Source organism: Hyperolius riggenbachi, chromosome 1, assembly GCF_040937935.1.
Source record: "Hyperolius riggenbachi isolate aHypRig1 chromosome 1, aHypRig1.pri, whole genome shotgun sequence".
Classification (NCBI taxonomy): Eukaryota; Metazoa; Chordata; class Amphibia; order Anura; family Hyperoliidae; genus Hyperolius; species Hyperolius riggenbachi.
Genome location: NC_090646.1, coordinates 332,318,827 through 332,341,973, shown reverse-complemented (window position 1 = coordinate 332,341,973; position 23,147 = coordinate 332,318,827). Strand labels below are relative to the sequence as shown.

The window sequence follows — 23,147 nt, the reverse complement described above, 5'->3', positions numbered from 1 at the left end:
CGCAGTGGTTTTCAGACTTTAAAGTCTGAAATTCCAGAAGTGCACCGGAGGTGGGGCCGGAGCATCGGTGAGTGCCTGCGCGGGCACAGGATGTCTGCAGAGGACCATTAGAAGCCCCGGGTAAGTTCAACTCATTTTCCCCCGACCCCCCTACAGTATCCCTTTAACTTGTTACTCACATAAAGTAGCCTAGCCCAGCTAAAGTAAAGCTGAAGCAACTGAAAAAAAATATACTCCCCTATGTAGAGGGATGCTCTGAAACACCTTCACTCTGTCACTCACTCTCATAGCAGTCAGCATAAGGGCTTGTTCACACTATGAGCGCTTTAGTGGTTTTTTTTTTTAGCGAAGGTGATTTTTAAAAGCGCTTGTGTAATGTTGCTCTATGTAAGTGTTCTCACATGAGCGATGAGCTTTCTTTCTGAGCGCAGACGTGGGTCCTGCACCATTTCCTGAGCATTTGAGCTTCATTGCAAGGTAGGGGAAAATCGCTAAGCGATCTAAAAAGCACTTTGAAAAGTGATTGTGTGAGCGCTTTTGCTCACAATGGAAATTAGTTACATTCAGATCAAAGCGTTCACTTCCTGATTGTCTTTAGGAAGAAAAACTCAAATTGCTTAAAAAAAATCATCTAGAAAAGTGCTTCTAAAAAATCGCAAATCGCTCTGAAAGCGCAGGGCTGTGGAGTCGAAGAGTTGGAGCAGTTTTTGGGTACCTGGAGTTGGGGTAAAAATGCATACTCCTAATGACTTTAAACTGTATTTGAAATAGAAAATATGATAAAATGTTCTATTTCTCAGATAATAGGCATCATAATTTATGTATACAGTAATAGCTGTGCTTAGCCAGAAAAATGAAAAAACAAATCAAATAGTTACTTGTGCTGCTTCAATAAAGCAGTCCCCATATTTTTAAAGTCAGATATATATATCTGATTGTGATTGTATATATGATGTGTACGCAGGAATCTTTTATATATACTAAATAACATCTATGCTGTCACAATAAAGCCTGGTGTGTAGCCGTGCCACTAATAGAGATGGTCAATGAGATGCAAACAATTCTGCGTTGATTCTGGTTTATGCAAATTTATGCACTCTTGCTCATGAAATCAAATATTTTTTGATCTGTTAAAATTTGGTTTGGTGACTAAAGGGTACCTGAGATGGATGAAAACAAAATCTTTATACATACCTGGGGCTTCCTCCAGCCCCCTTCAGGCTAATCAGCCCCTCGCTGTCCACCTCCTCCTGGATCTTCTGCTATGAGTCCTGGTAATTCAGCCAGTCAGTGCAGTCCGGCCGCATGCCGCTTCCACAGCCAGGAGCGTTCTGCATCTGCGCAGGTGTAGTACGTACCTGGTGAAGGAGTGTGTATGCGCACTACGCCCAACTGGCGAGGGACTGATAAGCCTGAAGGGGCTGGAGAAAGCCCCAGGTATGTATAAAACTTTCATCTGTCTCAGGTTTACTTTACACAGTAGTACTATACTCTCCTTGCTCTCCCCACAGAGCTGCAGAGAATCCACTGAGAATGTTGTGTGCATTGAACACAGAGTTGTTGTCTATCACCCATAAACCTGGTTCAGATTGTACATGAAAAATGAGATAAACAGAGGAACACCAAGAGCCCCAATAGTGTAGTCTGTATTGACAAAGGGGATAATGACAAAGAGTAATAGTTGTTATACTCACAAGCATGGGTCACCAATAGGCAACCACTGTAAAGGCAGGTGGGGAGATTATCCTGACCCCACTCAGGAATAAGAAGTCGCTCTCTGTAGATAGTAGAAAAGGGTCGCAACCCTCCACCCAGGGTGGATACAATATTATATAGGAGAGAACAGAGGCGCCAAAAGGATAAAAGGGGTTTTAAATGAGCTTAAAAGCCAAAAATTTGGTAATTAGAGGAGGCAGTGGTGGACTTACCTCCTCCAAGCAGACACAACACGACTGTACATTCAGTCTATTTATTAACGAACTCCAGATAAAACAAAGCAACGCGTTTCACGGGTCAGTGCCCGCTTCCTCAGGCAATAGAAAAAGGAGTTACAGCATCTAGCAAAACAAACACTCGGCACCTTTGTTACAAACTCCTTTTTCTATTACTACAAACTCCTTTTTCTATTGCCTATTGCCTGAGGAAGCGGGCACTGACCCGTGAAACGCGTTGCTTTGTTTTATCTGTAGTTCGTTAATAAATAGACTGAATGTACAGTCGTGTTGTGTCTGCTTGGAGGAGGTAAGTCCACCACTGCCTCCTCTAATTGCCAAATTTTTGGCTTTTAAGCTCATTTAAAACCCCTTTTATCCTTTTGGCGCCTCTGTTCTCTCCTATATAATGAAAAATGGGTAATCGAGGAAGAATGCCCTCATTCTTCTGCAGAGTACCTTCACATCACTCTTACATGTACCCACAGTTACATTGCCTAGGGCAGTGGTTCCCAACCTTTTTGGAGTCGTGACACATCAAACCAAAGGTTCAGATCTGAGTGACACGTAGACTAAATGCATGTAATGAGAGACAGCGTTTCCCCACTAAATGCACATAAGAGACAGCGTTTCACCAGTAAATGCACATAAGAGACAACGTTTCACCAGTAAATGCACATAATGACAAACAGCCAGTTGTCCCCAGTATATGTAGCCAGGGGTATATGTGCCCAGTATATGTAGCCAGGGGTATATGTGCCCAGTATATGTAGCCAGGGGTATATGTGCCCAGTATATGTAGCCAGGGGTATATGTGCCCAGTATATGTAGCCAGGGGTATGTGTGCCCAGTATATGTAGCCAGGGGTATGTGTGCCCAGTATATGTAGCCAGGGGTATGTGTGCCCAGTATATGTAGCCAGGGGTATGTGTGCCCAGTATATGTAGCCAGGGGTATGTGTGCCCAGTATATGTAGCCAGGGGTATGTGTGCCCAGTAAATGTAGCCAGGGGTATGTGTGCCCAGTAAATGTAGCCAGGGGTATGTGTGCCCTGTAAATGTAGCCAGGGGTATGTGTGCCCTGTAAATGTAGCCAGGGGTATGTGTGCCCAGTAAATGTAGCCAGGGGTATGTGTGCCCAGTAAATGTAGCCAGGGGTATGTGTGCCCAGTAAATGTAGCCAGGGGTATGTGTGCCCAGTAAATGTAGCCAGGGTGTATATGTCCCCAGTATATGTAGGCAGGGGTATATGTCCCCAGTATATGTAGCCAGGGTGTGTATGTGCCCAGTATATGTAGTCAGGAGTATATGTGCCCAGTATATGTAGGCAGGGGTATATGTGCCCAGTATATGTAGCCAGGGTGTATATGTGCCCAGTATATGTAGCCAGGGTGTATATGTGCCCAGTATATGTAGCCAGGGTGTATATGTGCCCAGTATATGTAGCCAGGGTGTATATGTGCCCAGTATATGTAGCCAGGGTGTATATGTGCCCAGTATATGTAGGCAGGGGTATATGTGCCCAGTATATGTAGGCAGGGGTATATGTGCCCAGTATATGTAGGCAGGGGTATATGTGCCCAGTATATGTAGGCAGGGTGTATATGGGCCCAGTATATGTAGTCAGGAGTATATGTCCCCATTATATGTAGGCAGGGGTATATGTGCCCGGTATATGTAGCCAGGGATATATGTCCCCAGTATATGTAGGCAGGTGTATATGTCCCCGGTATATGTCCCCAGTATATGTAATCAGGAGTATATGTCCCCAGTATATGTAATCAGGAGTATATGTCCCCAGTATATGTAGTCAGGAGTATATGTCCCCAGTATATGTAGGCAGGGGTATATGTAGCCAGGGATATACAGTGGTGTGAAAAAATATTTGCCCCCTTCCTGATTTCTTATTCTTTTGCATGTTTGTCACACTTAAATGTTTCTGCTCATCAAAAACCGTTAACTATTAGTCAAAGATAACATAATTGAACACAAAATGCAGTTTTAAATGATGTTTTTTATTATTTAGTGAGAGAAAAAAAACTCCAAATCTACATGGCCCTGTGTGAAAAAGTGATTGCCCCCCCTTGTTAAAAATAACTTAACTGTGGTTTATCACACCTGAGTTCAATTTCTGTAGTCACCCCCAGGCCTGATTACTGCCACACCTGTTTCAATCAAGAAATAACTTAAATAGGAGCTATCTGACACAGAGAAGTAGACCAAAAGCACCTCAAAAGCTAGACATCATGCCAAGATCCAAAGAAATTCAGAAACAAATGAGAACAAAGTACTGTAATTGAGATCTATCAGTCTGGTAAAGGTTATAAAGCCATTTCTAAAGCTTTGGGACTCCAGCGAACCACAGTGAGAGCCATTATCCACAAATGGCAAAAACATGGAACAGTGATGAACCTTCCCAGGAGTGGCTGGCCGACCAAAATTACCCCAAGAGCGCAGAGAAAACTCACCCGAGAGGCCACAAAAGACCCCAGGACAACATCTAAAGAACTGCAGGCCTCACTTGCCTCAATTAAGGTCATTGTTCACGACTCCACCATAAGAAAGAGACTGGGCAAAAACGGTCTGCATGGCAGATATCCAAGGCGCAAACCACTTTTAACCTCCCTGGCGGTAAGCCCGAACTGAGTTCGGGCTATGCCGCCGGGAGGCACCGCTCAGGCCCCGCTGGGCCGATTTGCATAATTTTTTTTTTTGTTACACGCAGCTAGCACTTTGCTAGCTGCGTGTAACCTCCGATCGCCGCCGCTACCCGCCGATCCGCCGCTATACGCGTCGTCGCAGCCGCCCCCCCCCCCCCCCCCCCAGACCCCGTGCGCTGCCTGGCCATGGAGGGGAAGCCCTCCAAGAGATCCCGTTCTTTGAACGGGATCTCTTGATCTCTGATCGCCGAAGGCGATCGGAGGGGCTGGGGAGATGCCGCTCGGCAGCGGCTATCATGTAGCGAGACATTGTCTCGCTACATGAAAAATATTTTTTTTTTTTTTAAAAAAAAACGTATTTGCTGCCCCCTGGCGGATTTTAATAAACCGCCAGGGAGGTTAAGCAAAAAGAACATTAAGGCTCGTCTCACTTTTGCTAAAAAAAATCTCAATGATTGGCAAGACTTTTGGGAAAATACCTTGTGGACCGACGAGACAAAAGTTGAACTTTTTGGGAGGTGCGTGTCCCGTTACATCTGGCGTAGAAGTAACACAGCATTTCAGCAAAAGAACATCATACCAACAGTAAAATATGGTGGTGGTAGTGTGATGGTCTGGGGTTGTTTTGCTGCTTCAGGACCTGGAAGGCTTGCTGTGATAGATGGAACCATGAATTCTACTGTCTACCAAGAATCCTGAAGGAGAATGTCCGGCCATCTGTTCGTCAACTCAAGCTGAAGCGAACTTGGGTGCTGCAGCAGGACAATGACCCAAAACACACCAGCAAATCCACCTCTGATTGGCTGAAGAAAAACAAAATGAAGACTTTGGAGTGGCCTAGTTAAAGTCCTGACCTGAATCCTATTGAGATGTTGTGGCATGACCTTAAAAAGGCGCTTCATGCTAGTAAACCCTCAAATAAAGCTGAATTACAACAATTCTGCAAAGATGAGTGGGCCAAAATTCCTCCAGAGCGCTGTAAAAGACTCGTTGCAAGTTATCGCAAACTCTTGATTGCAGTTATTGCTGCTAAGGGTGGCCCAACCAGTTATTAGGTTCAGGGGGCAATTTCTTTTTCACACAGGGCCATGTAGGTTTTGAGTTATTTTTCTCACTAAATAATAAAAACCATCATTTAAAACTGCATTTTGTGTTCAATTATGTTATCTTTGACTAATAGTTAACGGTTTTTGATGAGCAGAAACATTTAAGTGTGACAAACATGCAAAAGAATAAGAAATCAGGAAGGGGGCAAATAGTTTTTCACACCACTGTATGTCTCCAGTATATGTAGGCAGGTGTATATGTCCCCGGTATATGTCCCCAGTATATGCAGCCAGGGATATATGTGCCCAGTATATGTAGCCAAGGTGCTCTCCCTCCCTCGCTCTCTCCTCCGGACGAAGTGCGGTGGCTGGCAGAGGGGCGGAACTTACCTTCCGTGTCTCCGTCTGGTCTCGTCGCCTGTGCGGGATGATTTGCCACTACTCTGGCCTGATCCAGGCCAGAGCAGCGGCTGCAGAACCAGAACTTCCGGCCGGCGCTTGGAGCGACACGGAAGGTAAGTCCCGCCCGCTGCCAAGCGCCGACACACACACAGTATCGTAGGGGAGAGCGAGGGAGGAAGAGCACTCTAAGGGGGGAGATGGCCCCCTTCTCCGCCGCTGCCCACAGCTCTCCCTCCACTGCGCTGCTCCCCTCCGAGAGAGCCGTGACACATGTATGTGTCACGGCACATGGGTTGGGAACCACTGGCCTAGGGCCTGATAGATGTTCTTTGTTCCTGTCTGCACCTTCTACAAGTACTCTTACCAAGGACTAGTTTTAGGCCTCATTCACATCTATGCAGTGCAGATGGCCGTGTGATAGGAATGCAGCGCGTACGATCGCACGCCATCTGCGCTGCTACCTGCTGCACTGCTGATCCCATCCATTGACCGTGAATGGGTTAGCTCGGCACTTGCGGGCAGACTGCATGCAGCAGTACGCAAGTGCATCGTACTGCTGCGCAGCCATTTGATCTACACCCTTCTGTCGTTCTTGCATGTTACCACGTCATATGTGCTTCCAAATGCGCCTGGAAGCGCGTATAATGTGAATAAGGCCTAAGTCTATGACTAAAAGTATTAGAGGAAGAAGATCAGCTGGATAGCTAGGTAACTGGTATTGTTTAAAAGGGAATAAATATGGCAGCCTCCATCAGTCTTGCTCTCCACGGATTACTCACGAGTGACCACGGTGGTTACTTGTGATTCAAATTGGCTCTAATTACCGCGGCTAGATGCGGCAGGGTTAATTGCCCAGAGTTTCAATGAGGTGCAAGCGTCCGAATGGATGCGTTGCAAGCCTCGCTATGGAGCACTTCCTCCTGGCTTGAAGGAGGAAGTGCTCCATAGCGAGGCTTGCAACGTGTCCCTTCAGACGCTTGTACCTCTGAAACGCTGGGCGGAGAGCAGCATCTTTGGTAATTAACCCTGCCGCATGTAGCCGCTCAGCTGCAGCAATTAGAGCTCATTTGAATCAAGAGTAACCACCTTGGTTACTTGTGATTTATCCGTGGAGAGCAAGGCTAGCCTCCATATCCCCCTCAGTTCAGTTGTCTTTTTTTTATTTATTTATTTGTTTTTTTTAACCTCCCTGGCGGTATGATAAATGCGGCTTCGCGGCCGCGGGAGTGTTTTTTCACTTTTTTCTTTTTAGCATGTAGCTAGCCTAGCGCTGGATTTCCATGAGGGCTTCCCCGTCGCCATGGCGACGCGCGTGATCGTCAGAGGGAGTCCCGATCCACCCCTCAGTGCTGCCTGGCACTGATTGGCCAGGCAGCGCACGGGTCTCGGGGGGGCACTCTCTGTAGCGGCGAATCGGCGCGGGGCGGTGGCGATCGTAAGTAACACGCAGCTAGCAAAGTGCTAGCTGCGTGTATAAAAAAAAAAATTATGCAGATCGGCCCAGCGGGGCCTGAGAAATCCTCCTGAGCGGCTTACCCCGTGTTACCACGGGGTTACCGCTAAGGAGGTTAATCCCTAAGCGTTGGTAGTTAAAACGAACCTCCGGACTAAAAATCTACTCAGCAGAACTGAAAAGGCTTGGTGTTTCACAGCATCAGAACTTTGTTTTTCTTACCAAAGCATCATTTATAGCTGCATTTTTAGCTAAGCTCCACCCATCAAAGAAAACTGCCCGGGCTTTTTTCCCTGATGCTGTGCAAACATGATGGGATTTCCTATGTTGTTCACGTTGCCTAGCAACTGGGAGGGGTGATCAGCACACAGGACAGTTGGAACTGTGTCTCATGCTCCCTGTCATCTCCTTTCAACCAAAAAGAACGGGGTGGGTAAGATGTTTATTAAAATAGATAGGTAATATAATCTAACTAATGTAACTTAAAGGGATACTGTAGGGGGGTCAGGGGAAAATGAGTTGAACTTACCCGGGGCTTCTAACGGTCCCCCGCAGACATCCTGTGTTGGCGCAGCCACTCACCGATGCTCCGTCCCCGCCTCCTGTTCACTTCTGGAATTTCAGACTTTAAAGTCTGAAAATCACTACAACCACTTATTGTAGTAAAAGGGACGACATGTCAGGAGCTAGCCACACCTTGAGAAAGAACCTGGGCGGTTCGAAACGCGTCGGTGGGTGGAGCTTCGATCAGCTGATCGCTCCACAGCAGCGTGTGCCCGCCATTGCTCCGAGCCCGGCGTGCTCCTTCCCCTTGCCGGTGAATCATCACAAGAAGATCCCCTGCTGCGACTGAGCAGGAGTGATAGGACCCGTAGGATCAGCTAGGTCCATGTGAGGCGGCACTGTGGATTCGAAAGGAGTATTACGGCTGATGTTGGTGAGATCCCCCTATGCTGTTGCTCAATATCGTGCGCAAGTCGGGTATACAAATAGGATGTGACTGCCACCATTATAGAATCAATGTGGATCAAGCCCTACCCTTATTGCGGAGCTTTTCAAAGGGGGCCTCCCAACAATTTTTACCTGTCTGGGCACGGTGCATTTAGAGGTGAATGCGCGGTCGTATGATGGTTGCATGTGACTGGTTATGCCATACACGCTATATGTCTGGGAGCGCATGCAATTGCGGACAAGCTGATTTATGAATTTATCTGCTGAGCTCTTGTTTTTAACTGTTTGTGTTGTAGATAACAATTGAGTGGCCTACATAGTTCTTGGAGAAATATATCAGTGCTGTAATTAATAAAGTTTGTATTCCTTGCTGACACTATGAGCCCAAAGCTTTTTCTGTTACATTATGTGCTGAAAACCACTGCGCCTGCGTTGCCGTGTCCTCGATCCCGCTGATGTCATCAAGAGCGCACAGTGCAGGCCCAATATGGTCTGTGTCTGCGCAGTACACTCCTGGTGACATCAGCGGGAGCGAAGACACGGGCGTGCAGGCGCAGTGGTTTTCTGACTTTAAAGTCAGAAATTCCAGAAGTGAACTGGAGGCGGGGCCGGGGCATCGGTGAGTGGCTGCACCAACACAGGATGTATGCAGGGGACCATTAGAAGCCCCGGGTAAGTTCAGCTCATTTTCCCCCGACTCCCCCCCCTCCCCCTCTCCCCCTACAGTATCCCTTTAATGACAGTATGTTTGTTTAGGCTGAAGTTCCTCTTTAAGATATGCATTTTCTTTCTTACTTTCAATCAACAAGATTGTAATATGCAAATTAGAGGAGTCAAAGGAATCCTAACCTAAAGAGTCGGAGCATTTTTGTACCGACTCCGCAGCCCTGGGGACAAGTGCTTTAAAAAGCGATCACAAAAGTGCTTAGAAATCGCGCTGGCAATTTATAATATGAACAGGGCCTAAGCATATACAGTTTTTGCACAGGACCAATCAGATTAATGATTGGTAACTGCCATCTTGAGTAATGATGCATACACACATGCAATTGTGATTGGCCAATTTTATAACTTCCATGTAGTCTAGCAGCTTACTTACACAATCTTTTCATAGTATTCAAGATTTGTTGGCCTTTACTACATGGAAGTGGTATAATCTTTCTGATTAGACCGGGTGCAATGATGTTTCAGCCGCCCACTATAATTGAGGTTACCCTGGAGCAAACAAATCATGTAAGGCTGAATTTAAAGTGAACCTAAACTAAAGTAATTAAAATGATTAACGTGCCTCTGTCTTCTACCAGCCCCTGCAGCCGTCCTGTGCCCTTGCCAGTCTTTAACAATCCTCCTTTCTCCAGCCATGGCTTAGTTTCCTTTTCGTCCGACTGCGCCTGCGTGGCTCTGACTGTGCGCATCCACGTTCCCATTGGCAAGAGCGCCCTGTGCAGGTGCAGTAGAAGGTTTCTCTTACTGCACCTGCGCAGGACGCTGTCGTGAACGTGTATGAGGATGCGCAGGCACAGTGGCCTGCCGAAAACTTAACTAAGCTGCGGCGGGGAAACGGAGGATTGTTAAGGACTGGCAAGGGCACAAGGACGGCTGCAGGGGGCTGGTAGCAACACCAGGTAAGTGAATCTTTTTCATTCGGTTTAGATTGACTTTCAGGTTTGTTTCTAGTCAGTCTGGCAGTTTCATGGGCTAGATTTATTAGCCACTAGCTGGACGCCCGGCGTTGCCCGGGTATGTATTTGGCTGATGTTGGCTCCGCCCACTTTTCCTAATGGCATTGAAATAAAATAAATCTGATTGGCTGTGGCTCCACCACTTTTCTGAATTTGAACCAATCACCCAACGGCCAAGTGTACCAGGTATAGGTGATTAACAGTGCAAGAGGCTTGTGCCATTAACAGTGCAAGAATGGCAGCAATTAAATATTCCCCTTAAAAATCAATAAGTGGATTTTATTTGGCTTTTGTAGGCTCCACCCACCTTTCTGAATATTAATCCCAGTCACCCAGTGACCAACTATGCAAAGTTTGAGAACCCTGCCATTAACAGTGTAAGAATGGCTGCTGTTTACATTTTCCCAGTAAAATTTTGTATTTGGCTCCGCCCACTTATGAACCCGCGTTGCCCGCTTATGTATTTGGCTGGTGTTGGCTGTGCCCACTTTTCTAACCCTAACACTCAATTAATAAATTACTCAATTACCAAGTTTGTGAGTTTTGCAGTGTTTGGCATCAATAATTTGCATTGGAATGCAACAAATCTGATTGGCTGTTTGTGGCTCCGCCCCTTTCTGAAATTGAATCCCAGTCACCCAATAATCAACTGTACCAGGTTTGAGGCTTGTGCCATTAACAGTCCAAGAATGGCAGCAATGCAAATATTGTCCTTGAAAATCAATAGGTGAATTTTGATTGGCTTTGAGAACCCTGCCATTAACAGTGTAAGAATGGCTGCAGTTTACATTTTCCAATGAAATGTGTATTTGTCTCCGCCCCCTTTTTGGTTATGGGAATAAAAAGTATCCTATACTTTATTCCAGGTAATGTACTATGTGTGCGCCAAATTTCATTCAAATACGTTCAGCCATTGTTGCGTGATCGAGTAACAAACATCAAAACATCCGAACTTTCCCATTTATTATATTAGTAGGATTGCAGTACTGCATTTTTCTTCTCATTTCTGTATTAAGCTGGTGGATGGGTCAGTAAGGTTTGACTTTGTGACACATAAAGTAAGGGCTGGTGCACACCACAAGAGCTAGAGATTTTAAAAGCTCTTGCAATGCTATAGGTGATTTTTACAAAAGCACATCACTCCAGTGTGCGCACACACACATAGGATAACATTAACCGGAGCTTTTAAATTCACAAAGCGCTTAGAAAAGCCCTTTTGGTGTGCACCAGCCCTAAGATTGCAGCCTGCATTTTCCAGCATCCCTACGTTACAATAAAGTGTCTTTGAGCCCTATGGGAGAAAAAAAGCTTTACAAATGTTATTGTATTGTATTATTGTCTACCTAAGGATGTTGATCTTGTAGTTATAGGAAGTAGACGTTGAGCAGTCTCAATTTGGTAATGGGAAGCTAGAGGCAGGAGAGGGCTTGGGTATTTATAGGTACACAGCTGAAAGTAAAGAAAGCTTCATTTTTTCCCCCCTTATTTAAAAATATTATTTCCACTGGTAATACTTTGATTGAACTAAGGCTGGCCATACACCATACAATCTTGGTTATTCAAACTTACCATTTTTATGTAGTACAGGTAGTCCCCGGTTAACGAACAAGATACGGACTGTAGATTTGATCTTAACCAGAATCCGTTAAATCGGAACACTGTGCCATCTCCTTTGACTCCAGTGTCCCCCTCTGTGCCTCTGTCTCCCTTTGTACCTGTTTGTTCCCCTGTGACCATTTTTTTTCCCTTTTCTGTGCTAGTTTGTGTCGTTTTCTCTCCCCCCCCCCCCGCTTCTGTTTGTCCACCCACCCTGTGCCTCTGTTTGTCCAGGTTCCCTTTAAACTCTTCTGGGAGGCTATATTCACAGTGGGGTGGGTGGTACAGTAAGATGTAACAGAGGTATTTTAAAGCACAGAATCAAACTGCAGTTGTAAATCGAAGCGGGGTTCCGAATGCATCCGGTGCAATGTGAGCCTACTGATTTTGGTATCTTAATGCTTAGCATACAGTGCATTACCGCATAACACACACTTTAACAGTGAAACATGCGTTTCATTGACTGCATTATCTACTGTATGTGATGCACCGCACAACATGCAGTGTGACTTCCCTTCTGTTGCGTTCTGGCTTTTACAGATAATGCAGTGCAGCTCCCCACAGTGTACTTAGTCGAAATAGATGATGTCCTCATTAGAGATGTTGGCGAACAGCACGCCAGCGAACATCTATGGGCAATACTACTTCCGGGTCACAATGTCCCGGAGTAGTACGCACGCCCGCTTGTGTCCATAGTCTGCCCGTAGCTATTCGTGGCGAACAGCTCGCCTGTGAGGAGAGCTGTTCGCAGACATCTCTAGTCCTCATAGGTTTTGGTGCTCCATATGAATTGTTTAGCTGAGTACTCTCTGACGACACAGGAAGATGGATCATAGCGACGTCCCCCAACGACGAGCGTTCCCAAGTCCATCTTCCAGCTGGCCGGTACATACGATGGCACAAGGCGGGCACAAATGAGTTCAAGTGATCGCACGAGTCGTCGGGGATTGGAAAAATTGTGTATTGGGTACAGGCCTTTATTGATAAAGTGCTTTAGGGAGCCCAGTGTAAAACCTTTCCTAAGGATGATGGCTCCTTGGTTAAATATCAGGTATGTACGTGGCTGACTCAGTCCTGACTCGGACATGAAGTTACTACAGCGTGACCCTCACTGATAAGAAATTCCACCTATAAAACACTTTCCTAGCAGAAAATTGCTTCGGAGAGCAAGAAAGAGGTGAAAAGGGGAATTTCTTATCAGTGAGGGTCACACTGTAGTCACTTCCTGTCTGAATCAGGACTGAGTCAGCCACGTACATACCTGATATTTAAAGGTGGCCGTTAGATTAAAAGCAGATAGATCATCAGATTTTCTGATCTATCTGATGTTTAGGAACATTTTTTTTACTAGGAACAGATTTTCAATAGATTTCAGTATGAAATCTATTGAAAATCGATCTGATGGCATTTGTTTTGCCATCAGATTTCCATTCGGTCCAATGCAAATTGATAAGCAATCTCAACAGATCGACCTAGATTTTCCAGCATGTCAGATCGATTGAAATTGATCGAAAATAGGCCGCAAATCGATCGAGCAATTGATTTGCGATCGATCGGCCGCTAATCGACTGTATGGGCCCCTTTACTCTTTCAGGCAGAGAAAGAAAAAAAGGGAGCACAGCATAGTTATTTGTGTGCTAGGCACTGTACATACAGTGGCTTGCAAAAGTATTCGGCCCCCTTGAAGTTTTTCACATTCTGTCACATTACTGCCACAAACATGAATCAATTTTATTGGAATTCCACATGAAAGACTAATACAAAGTGGTGTACACGTGAGAGGTGGATCGAAAATCATACATCATTCCAAACATTTTTTTTACAAATGAATAACTGCAAAGTGGGGTGTGCGTAATTATTCGGCCCCCTGAGTCAATACTTTGTAGAACCCCCTTTTGCTGCAATTACAGCTGCCAGTCTTTTAGGGTATGTCTCTACCAGCTTTGCACATCTAGAAACTGAAATCCTTGCCCATTCTTCTTTGCAAAACAACTCCAGCTCAGTCAGATTAGATGGACAGCATTTGTGAACAGCTTGTCGCCAGGTCCCTCTGTGCAACAGCCGTACACACGGCGCACAGAGGGACACAGATTCGGTGGAAGCTGTCGCCAAAGGTTCCTTCGCCCCCCCCCGCCGGAAGCTCCATACATTGTGTATGGAGTTGCTGTCGCTAGTCCGCCGTGTGTATGCGGACTAGCGACAGCAACTCCATACACACTTCGAGTATGCGTCAAGTTGCGGAGACAATCGCCTGGCGACAGCTCTGAGTAGCGACGGTTCGGGGTGCGCGCCTCATACACACGGGCGACCTGTCGCCGCAGCACGTGCGTGCCACGTGGTTGCGGCGACAGTTGTAGCCTGTACGTATGAGGCTTAACACATGGATATGTTTTGTTTTAAACCATTCCATTGTTGCCCTGGCTTTGTTTAGGGTCGTAGTCTGCTGGAAGGTGAACCTCCACCCCAGTCTCAAGTCTTTTGCAGACTCCAAGAGGTTTTCTTCCAAGATTGCCCTGTATTTGGCTCCATCCATCTTCCCATCAACTCTGACCAACTTTCCTGTCCCTGCTGAAGAGATGCACCCCCTGAGCATGATGCTGCCACCACCATATTTGACAGTGGGGATGGTGTGTTCAGAGTGATGTGCAGTGTTAGTTTTCCACCACACATAGCGTTTTGCGTTTTGGCCAAAAAGTTCCATTTTGGTCTCATCTGACCAGAGCGCCTTCTTCCACATATTTGCTGTGTCCCTCACATGGCTTGTGGCAAACTGCAAACTGGACATCTTATGCTTTTCTGTTAACAATGGCTTTCTTCTTTCCACTCTTCCATAAAAGCCAACTTTGTGCAGTGCACGACTAATAGTTGCCCTATGGACAGATTTCCCCCACCTGAGCTCTAGATCTCTGCAGCTCGTCCAGAGTCACCATGGGTCTCTTGATTGCATTTCTGATCAGCGCTCTCCTTGTTTGGCCTGTGAGTTTAGGTGGATGGCCTTGTCTTGGTAGGTTTACAGTTGTGCCATACTCCCATTTCTGAATGATCACTTGAACAGTGCTCCGTGGGATGTTCAAGGCTTTGGAAATCTTTGTGTAGCCTAAGCCTGCTTTAAATTTCTCAATAACTTTATCCCTGACCTGTCTGGTGTGTTCTTTGGACTTCATGGTGTTGTTGCTCCCAATATTCTCTGAGGCCGTCACAGAGCAGCTGTATTTGTACTGACATTAGATTACACACAGGTGCACGCGATTTAGTCATTAGCACTCATCAGGCAATGTCTATGGGCAACTGACTGCACTCAGACCAAAGGGGACTAAATAATTACGCACACCCCACTTTGCAGTTATTTATTTGTAAAAAATGTTTGGAATCATGTATGATTTTCATTCCACTTCTCACGTGTACACTACTTTGTATTGGTCTTTCATGTGAAATTCCAATAAAATTTATTCATGGTTGTGGCAGTAATGTGACAAAATGTGGAAAACTTTAAGGGGGCCGAATACTTTTGCAAGCCACTGTACATGTGTGTCTATCTCATCATGTCATGTCACTTCGGGTATCCTTTAAGCAATACCAGTTGCCCGGCAGCCCTGCTGATCCTGTCTCTAATTCTTTTAGCCATAGACTGTAAACAAGCATGCAGCAGATCAGGTGTTTCTGACATTGTCAAATCTGACTGGATTAGCTGCATGCTTGTTTCTGGTAAGGTTCAGACACTGCAGCCAAATAGACCAGCAGGACTACCAGGTAACTGGTATTGCTTAAAAGGAAATGCATACTCCGTGTTCCCTTTAAGTCTTAGGGCCCTTTTCCACTAGCAAACTCCAGCGAAAATAGAATCACTATAGTGGAAAATACTTCTCATGATTTCTATCATAAAGTAACTACCCTAGCGATTTTAAAAATCGCTAGCGATTTGCATTTGAGCTGTGAGGTGGAAAAAGGCCCTTACAGACCACATAATTCAAGTCCAAGTAAGTCCACAGGAAGGGTACCCAATGATGGGGGTGCAAAAGTAAGATGGATACACTAGGGGGTGGACCCTGCCAGAGGCTTGCCATTTTGAGGGAGGTTGTAAACATACACAAGGTACTGGTGGCGCTAATAATGCAGTACCTGCATGTTTCAGCACTACAATATGGCCAGTGATGAAAAGCCCTCAGGGCCCATTTCCACTATCGCGAATTCGCATGCGGTTTTCACATGCAAATTTGCATAGCAATACGAGTGAATGTGGGACTGTTTCCACTTGTCAGGATTCCTATGCGTTTTTCTGTGCAGAAAAAATTCGCACTGCAGAGCCATCAGAATTCGCATACCGCTATGCGAATCGCATACAATGTATTTAATTGGAAATTCGCATGAGGTTTGGGTATGCGAATTTTCATGCGAATTCGCATAGAAACAGTGGAAAAGCACACCAGCACTGCCATGGTTAAATTTGCATACATCGTCATCCATGCGAATTTGCATGGAAATTCGCATGGACCCGCATGCGAATTTTTACCGCGGCGATTCGCAACGCACAAGTGGAAATGCAGCCTCAGTGTTAACCAGTGGATTTGCAAGAGTTGCTTAGTGACTGTTTTTAGTATGTATCGACTAATACTGGTTTATGATTTCACTGGTTTTGAGCTGTGTAGAGCCGCCATTAATGAGAGCCAGACGTTGTCTGATCTGGCTGTCAGGGGAAAGATCAGACATCCATGTCATGTAGGTGTTTCTGTTGGGGAGCAATGGCTGAATGTTGAGACATTGACGTACCTTGCCTACGGTAATTGCTGCGGCTTCCTTTTGGTGCTGTTGGTATCTGCCCACTGAGTCGTTTCATATCAAATAAAGTTTTTGATTTTTTCTTTATATAACCTTTATTTTTAGAAACCATGTTTTCAACAATTACACATGTATATAATAAACACTTATTTATTCAATAGGATAGCCTACATCTCATTGTCTTATTGATACATCCACCAATAACAAAACCACAACAACAACAAAAAATTAGCCTAATGATGGGTACACACTGAGATTTTCTGGCCGATTTACTTTCAGATCGATTATTTCCAACATGTTAGATTTGCTTTATGATCGATTTCCGAGCACTTTAATAGGAAATCGATCGGAAAATGTTTGGAAAGCAAATTGGACATGTTGGAAATAATCGATCTGATAGTAAATCGGTCAGAAAATCTCAGTGTGTACCCAGCATAAGACAGCCCAACCATCTGCCCTTCCACGGGTAGCTAGGTTCAATATAGAGGCCATCAACGCAATACCATAGGCATAACCCTGCACAAATGTACCAGACCCTATCTATCTCTCCATCTATCTATTCCTCCAAGGTAGAATCAAGAGTTTAATCCTATAAGTTCCTTCCGCCTCAAAAGTGAAGCATACAATTCAAACTGATGAAACTCAGTGAAGCAAACAATTTAACAGTCCTGCTCCTTCCAATAAAACTCCTTCACCATAAAACTCCAATGTATATCCCGCTCACCAGATTTCCAGACTGATCTATCACAGACCAGCAAACAGCTTGTATGGCACCAGCCAGTATGATGATCCTATGCGTGCCTCAGTTGTCCATGGCAGATTTGAATCTGACCCAGCACAGATCAGTACATCAGCTTATGCTCCATTAAGTGATTCCTCTCAAAGAAGGAGCCTGATAGTGTAATACCGCTATATATATATATATATATATATATATATATATATATATATATATATATATATATATATATATATATATATATATATATATATATATATATATATATACATATACATATATACAGTGCACTCACATTTGCCTGTAAAATTATGCGCATATAAAAAACCACGCGTTTGTCAGCATCTCCTTCTGCTGGCCAGGCTCTGCCCAACTAGTTTTGTCACATTGTGACTCATCAAGGGCATGGCCTTTGCAGTAAGAAGATGCCTGATATGCTAAAATGACAGTCATGTGATGTGGCTGCTTCAGCTATGCCCACAATTTTAACATTGATTCTTGAATAGTACCTGGAGCCATAATGTTAATATTATGCAGAGTATATGATATCTTTACTAATACCTCAGTCCAATCCATTTCTCTGTATTAATTACCCCTTAAAAAAACGAACATGGCTATTGCAAGCGGCTGTGAACTACATTACCCATAATCCTGCATGGCTACCTCTATCCTAATTTGCAACCGCATCAGGGTTCTCAACCAGCGCTGTGAGTTCTATGCTGCGCTCACCCCCAAGTACGCGCGTATCCTCTGGCATCATACAGCACTTGGTGATACAAGCAAAAGGATGCATGTTTGCAAATCCTTGCATCCTATCACCGGAGCATTGTAGCCACAAATGGCTTAAATGACTTGCGAGGTGAGAAGTTCAGTACCTGCGCCTAATTTGAATCCACGGAGGATGCCATCCGCGTCCTCCTTTTACTTCCGCCAGGTCCCCGCTTTGTTACTGGCCGCCGGTCGGCTCCCGACCCCACAGCCCATCGGGCTCTCATTCCTCAAGTAAAAAGGCTGCTGGAGCTTGCCGTGGCTGCGCAGTCCGCATAGACGTGAGTGCAGTAAGTCAGGCTCTGCACATGCCCATCTAGTGGTGGTATTACATCCAAATATAAAATCATTACAAGGCAGGCAAGCGAATGCATGCATACCGACCTGAATAAGTTATAAACATTATGGATAGCAAGCAAATACATGCTGAACCGAAGTCATTATAAACATTATTAGTAAAAAATGCTCTCTGTTCAATCATATAAACAACCCTAATCCCAATGCATATTCTCACATTTAAACAGTCTGATGTAATTATAGGCAAAGCTTTTGCAAACACATCTCAACGAAACCTAATAGTGCTGCTACCATTCCAATATATTTACAGTACCATTGGCATCTGCCACTGTCACTACCCCACTGACATCATTATTATGTGAAGGTCCTCTCTTAAACAATGCCTCTCCAGAGATCAGTATTAACATAAACATTGACAAAATTCCCTTAAAAAGATATTTTCAATCATCCGCAATAAAGCAATTTACCGTATATACAGATTCACATTCAGTCCCCTGGGCATGACCCACATTCAATCCCCTATTGTCCCTGGGTCCTGGACCAGTCCACCATGCAAGTTAACACTGCGGCTGGATGAAATGAGCGACCATTAAGGGCAGCTAACACCCCCACCTCCTTCTTTGTTTGCTTGCATATAATAATTAGGATCTAGTTTGCATGGTGTTTTTTTTTTCTCCATATAAACTTCAAAAATAGGTTTTTCACCTGCCAAAAAAAAAAAACAGGGGAAGCGCAATTGGCAGTCATTTTCAGCATTAGTCATTTTTTCTCCCATTCATCAGCCGGGACACCGTCTGGAAGGTATGGCTCCGCCCAACCTCTAGGAAACACAACCAAAAAGTATAAAAAGCTCCCGCCCCCCTGTGACGCCGGGCGACGCCCAGTCGTCCGAGGATTCGCGGCCGATTGTCCGATCGCAACCGTGATCGGAAAACTGACATTCTTTATTTTTAAAATAGAAGTTTTTCCTTCCTGCCTTCCCCCCCCTTTTGCCATGAGGGCTGAATGGGCCTGCGTTAGCATATGGCTAAAGCAACCTGGTTTAGCAAGAAATCCTGTTAAGGCTCCCGGAAAAGCTCTGGTGACACTAATGTGCTAATTGGGCAGAGCTGAAATACCAACAGAGTCTATTCAACAGGGGAAGCTAGCACAGCATGAGGTCTATTGACACCTACATTCCTCCCAGTCTTGACGGCACCGACTAAACTGAGTATGGAATGCATGGTGTTGATAACTTTGTCACATTTTGCAAATACCATCCATGGGAGGAATATGAAAATTACATAATTTTGTTTCCCTAATTCTGGAGAATATGGTGATACTAGACATAGCCAGGTAACCCGAGCAGGGGCTGAGATATGAATAATGGGGTCCCCGTGCGCCCCAAATATTGCAAGTTTGATGTCCTATGAACGTGTATTCTCAGCCCAATCTGAATATGAAATCGGTTTGCATGTGCGACAAAACCCCGGCGGGGTATGAAATTGGACATATTTTGTGGATGGCTGGAAGTTCCTCCCCTGAGAACTCACTGCCTGACACGCCCCTGGGCTGAGCTTGAGACTCCGCCCAGAAATGTCAGTGCTCAAAACTGATTGCATGAGGACCCCCAGCCAATTCCCCCACTTTCCATCATACCGAAAAGACTGCCACTGCTTGGGGAAATAGCAGTGGCCATCTTGCAGGCGGAGCAACGGCCATGTGGTTCGGCCATATTGCGAACTAACTGCAACAAAGGAACTTTGTCTTTTCCCGAACGGACTTTCCACAGAATCATAAGTATTCGTTCTTTTTATCCCTTTTTCTTTTATGTACTGTGTTATCACTGTCTCTCATCGTTTAATTGTTCACGATTGTCTGTATATATTAATTATTTATATTGTAACAAATAAAGGCTTTTTAAAAGGTCTTTACCTCTCAGTAAAACCTTCTATTCAGTATACACAGACGAGACCTAAACTTCCGAAGGGACGCTACTGTTTTGATAGATAGATAGGAATTGCACAGTTTTAACCGGTTGTTTGTTTCACAGGTCTATAGCCAGTTAGCAGTTATCTCTGGGCTGATAGAAAACAGAGATGGTGGCAAATCTACCCCTGGGTTGGAGTAAAAGTGTATTTTCGTAACCTCACAGGCTCCCTACTGCGTCGTGACGCTCAAACTCCGCCAATTCTACGCAGATTGCGTCCATAGCTCTCAATCTGTGTGCTAGAATCGGATCGGACGGTTTTGCGTGTTCACGGCCAGTGGGGCTCTTGTGACAGTGGTCGGCAGCGTTTGGGATCTGTGTGTGCTGATAGTATCTCAGGTAGGGCTATCGAATTAGCCCTATCGAGAAACGAACTAATTCGTTGGTAGTGACTGAGTGCAATATATTTTTCATATATACAGAGAGACTGTGTAACCAGTACCCCTCCCCTAAGTTTTCTTTTATTTGGCATGGAAATGTCCGGGAATTACAAGGTCATGGTCCTATCCGACCTGCAGAGTCTGTGCGAGGCGAGAGGCATGGACATCCGCGGCAAGAAACAGCAGGACCTGATAACGGACTTGTACCGATGGGATAGCCAGAATCTGCGGACGCTGGAGGTGTCCACTGTGGAGGACACCGGCTCATCTAACGCAAGTCGAGGGGAACCAGAGACTGAAGATCCTGTGCGTACCGAGGTTGAGCAACCCGCGGGCAATGCGGCAACAGATACGCAGGAGGCTGTCAGTGTGATCCCCGACCCCAGAACCCCTGAAAGTACTCGCCTGGAACCGGCCAGTACTGGACTGTCCAGTTATGTTGATCCAGTAATGCAGCAGGCATTGCAAAAGCTGATGGAAACTGATGTGGACAAGTACCTGCAGTACATGGCGGAGCAAAAGCGAGAGGAACGCCAATCTGCAGAGGCGCGGGAGAGACGACAGCATGAGCTGAACATGGCGAAAGTGCAGCAAGCCAGCCGGAGTTCAACGCCCAGCCTCCCTGCTGGAGGGACTGCCGCTCCAGTAAGTGCAAAATTTAAATTTGCTATTATCGAAAAAGACACTGACATTGACTTGTTTTTGAGGTCTTTCGAAAAGGCCTGCCGTCAGTATCGTCTGTCCCAAGACCAGTGGGCCAGACATCTGACACCCTTGCTGCGCTACAAAGCGCTTGATGCTTTCTCAGAGCTGCCTGTGGAAAAGGACAATGATTATACCGCTATAAAGGAGGCTATAATCACTAAGTACCAGCTGACGCCAGAAGCCTACCGGAAAAGGTTCAGGTCCTGGCAGAAAAAATCTACTGATTCTTATCAAGATGTGGTCAGCAGTCTGCTCACCACACTCCGCCAGTGGACGCTAGGCCTCACTAAAGGGTCTTACGGTGTCCTGGAGGACTTAATCGTCCTGGAGCAGTTTCTGAACATTTGCCCGGCTGATGTACGCCAGTTTGTGCTGGAGCGCCGACCGGCGTCAGCGACGGTCGCTGCAGACCTCGCTGAGACCTTTGCAACGACCAGGGTGCCGGAGACCCGCAGGACTGCCCCATCTAGCTGGAGAGGAGGTCAGTCCCACAATTTTGCAGACTCTCCTACCTCTGTGAGCCGTGCGCCCCAGAGGCCCTCCAGCGCAGCTGCTGCGTCCAGGCCTGCAGTAACAGAGGGCATCACCTGTCACTTTTGCCGCAAGCCCGGACACATGAAGTTTAACTGCCCGGAGCGGAGGCAGACCGCGCCAGCTCCTGCACCACCTACACCTCGCCCACGGCAACTGCCGCCAGCCAGCGCACCCCAGCCGGGAGCACCCAACAACGTCATGTTCGCAGGTGGGAGAGGGATCCACTCCGCTACGAGCAACCACCAGCTGGTTACAGTGAACGACCAGCTTGTTACCGGTTTCCGCGACACTGGAGCGAATGTCACCCTGGTGCGTGCGCACCTGGTCCCGACGGAAAATATCCTCCCTGACAAATACCTTACCCTCACTGGAGTGGGGGGCACTCTTTCTCGCATTCCCCAGGCTCGGGTGTCCATCGATTGGGGGGTGGGGGTTCAAGAGAAGGTTGTTGGGGTCCTGGACCAACTGCCGGTCCCAGTTTTGTTGGGGACCGACCTGGGCAAGCTTGTGTCCTATTATGAACCTGCCCCAAGCCCCTCAGACTGCCAGGAGGGAGACGGACTCTCCGCCCACACTAAGGTACTTTGCACCAAGGGGCAAGAACAGGGGGGAGGTGGGTTGAATGTGCCCAGTCCAGGGGTACCGAGTCCAATAGTACCTGTGTCACAGGTACCTGTGTTTGATATACCGATTGTTTGTGATGAAAATGTTGTTGTACCTGTCACTGTAATTCATGCATGCAGCCAGGATGTGAGTAATGCCAGTATGTGCCAGTCTGAAGGTGTACCTGTACTGGCAGTAACACGCAGCCGCGCTGCTCAGAACCTGGGCTCAGAGCAGGTGGAAGAGGTTCCGGCCTCCTCCCCCTCCTCTGACCACAGGGATGGTAGCCTTCAGCCACTAACTGCATACGCCACGGGCCAGCTGGCTGAGAGCGAGAGTGCTGCATTTGTGCAAGCACTCCAGACTGACCCTAGCCTCGAGGCACTCAGAAGGCAGGCTTCGGAGCCCCTCACGAATGAAGATACCTTCAAGGTATATTGGGAAGGTGGTAAGCTGTACAGCGAGCCTGTACAGCCCACCGAAGGTGAAACAAGTGTGGGTACCAAGTTGCTTGTGGTACCCAGTGCCTTCCGGGGGCATGTGCTGAAGTCCGCACATGACATTCCCCTGGCAGGGCACTTGGGAATCCACAAGACACTTGACCGTATCCAGGGTCATTTCTACTGGCCCAGGATGCGGATCGATGTGACCAACTA

The 23,147-nt window shown here is 46.2% G+C and overlaps 1 protein-coding gene across 2 annotated transcripts in view; it reads left to right on the top strand.

Annotated features, from left to right (window-relative positions):
* ELL (elongation factor for RNA polymerase II) overlaps positions 1–23,147 on the top strand; it is a 198,225-nt gene that overhangs the window by 1,158 nt on the left and 173,920 nt on the right. The gene's annotated exons all lie outside the window — the stretch shown is intronic.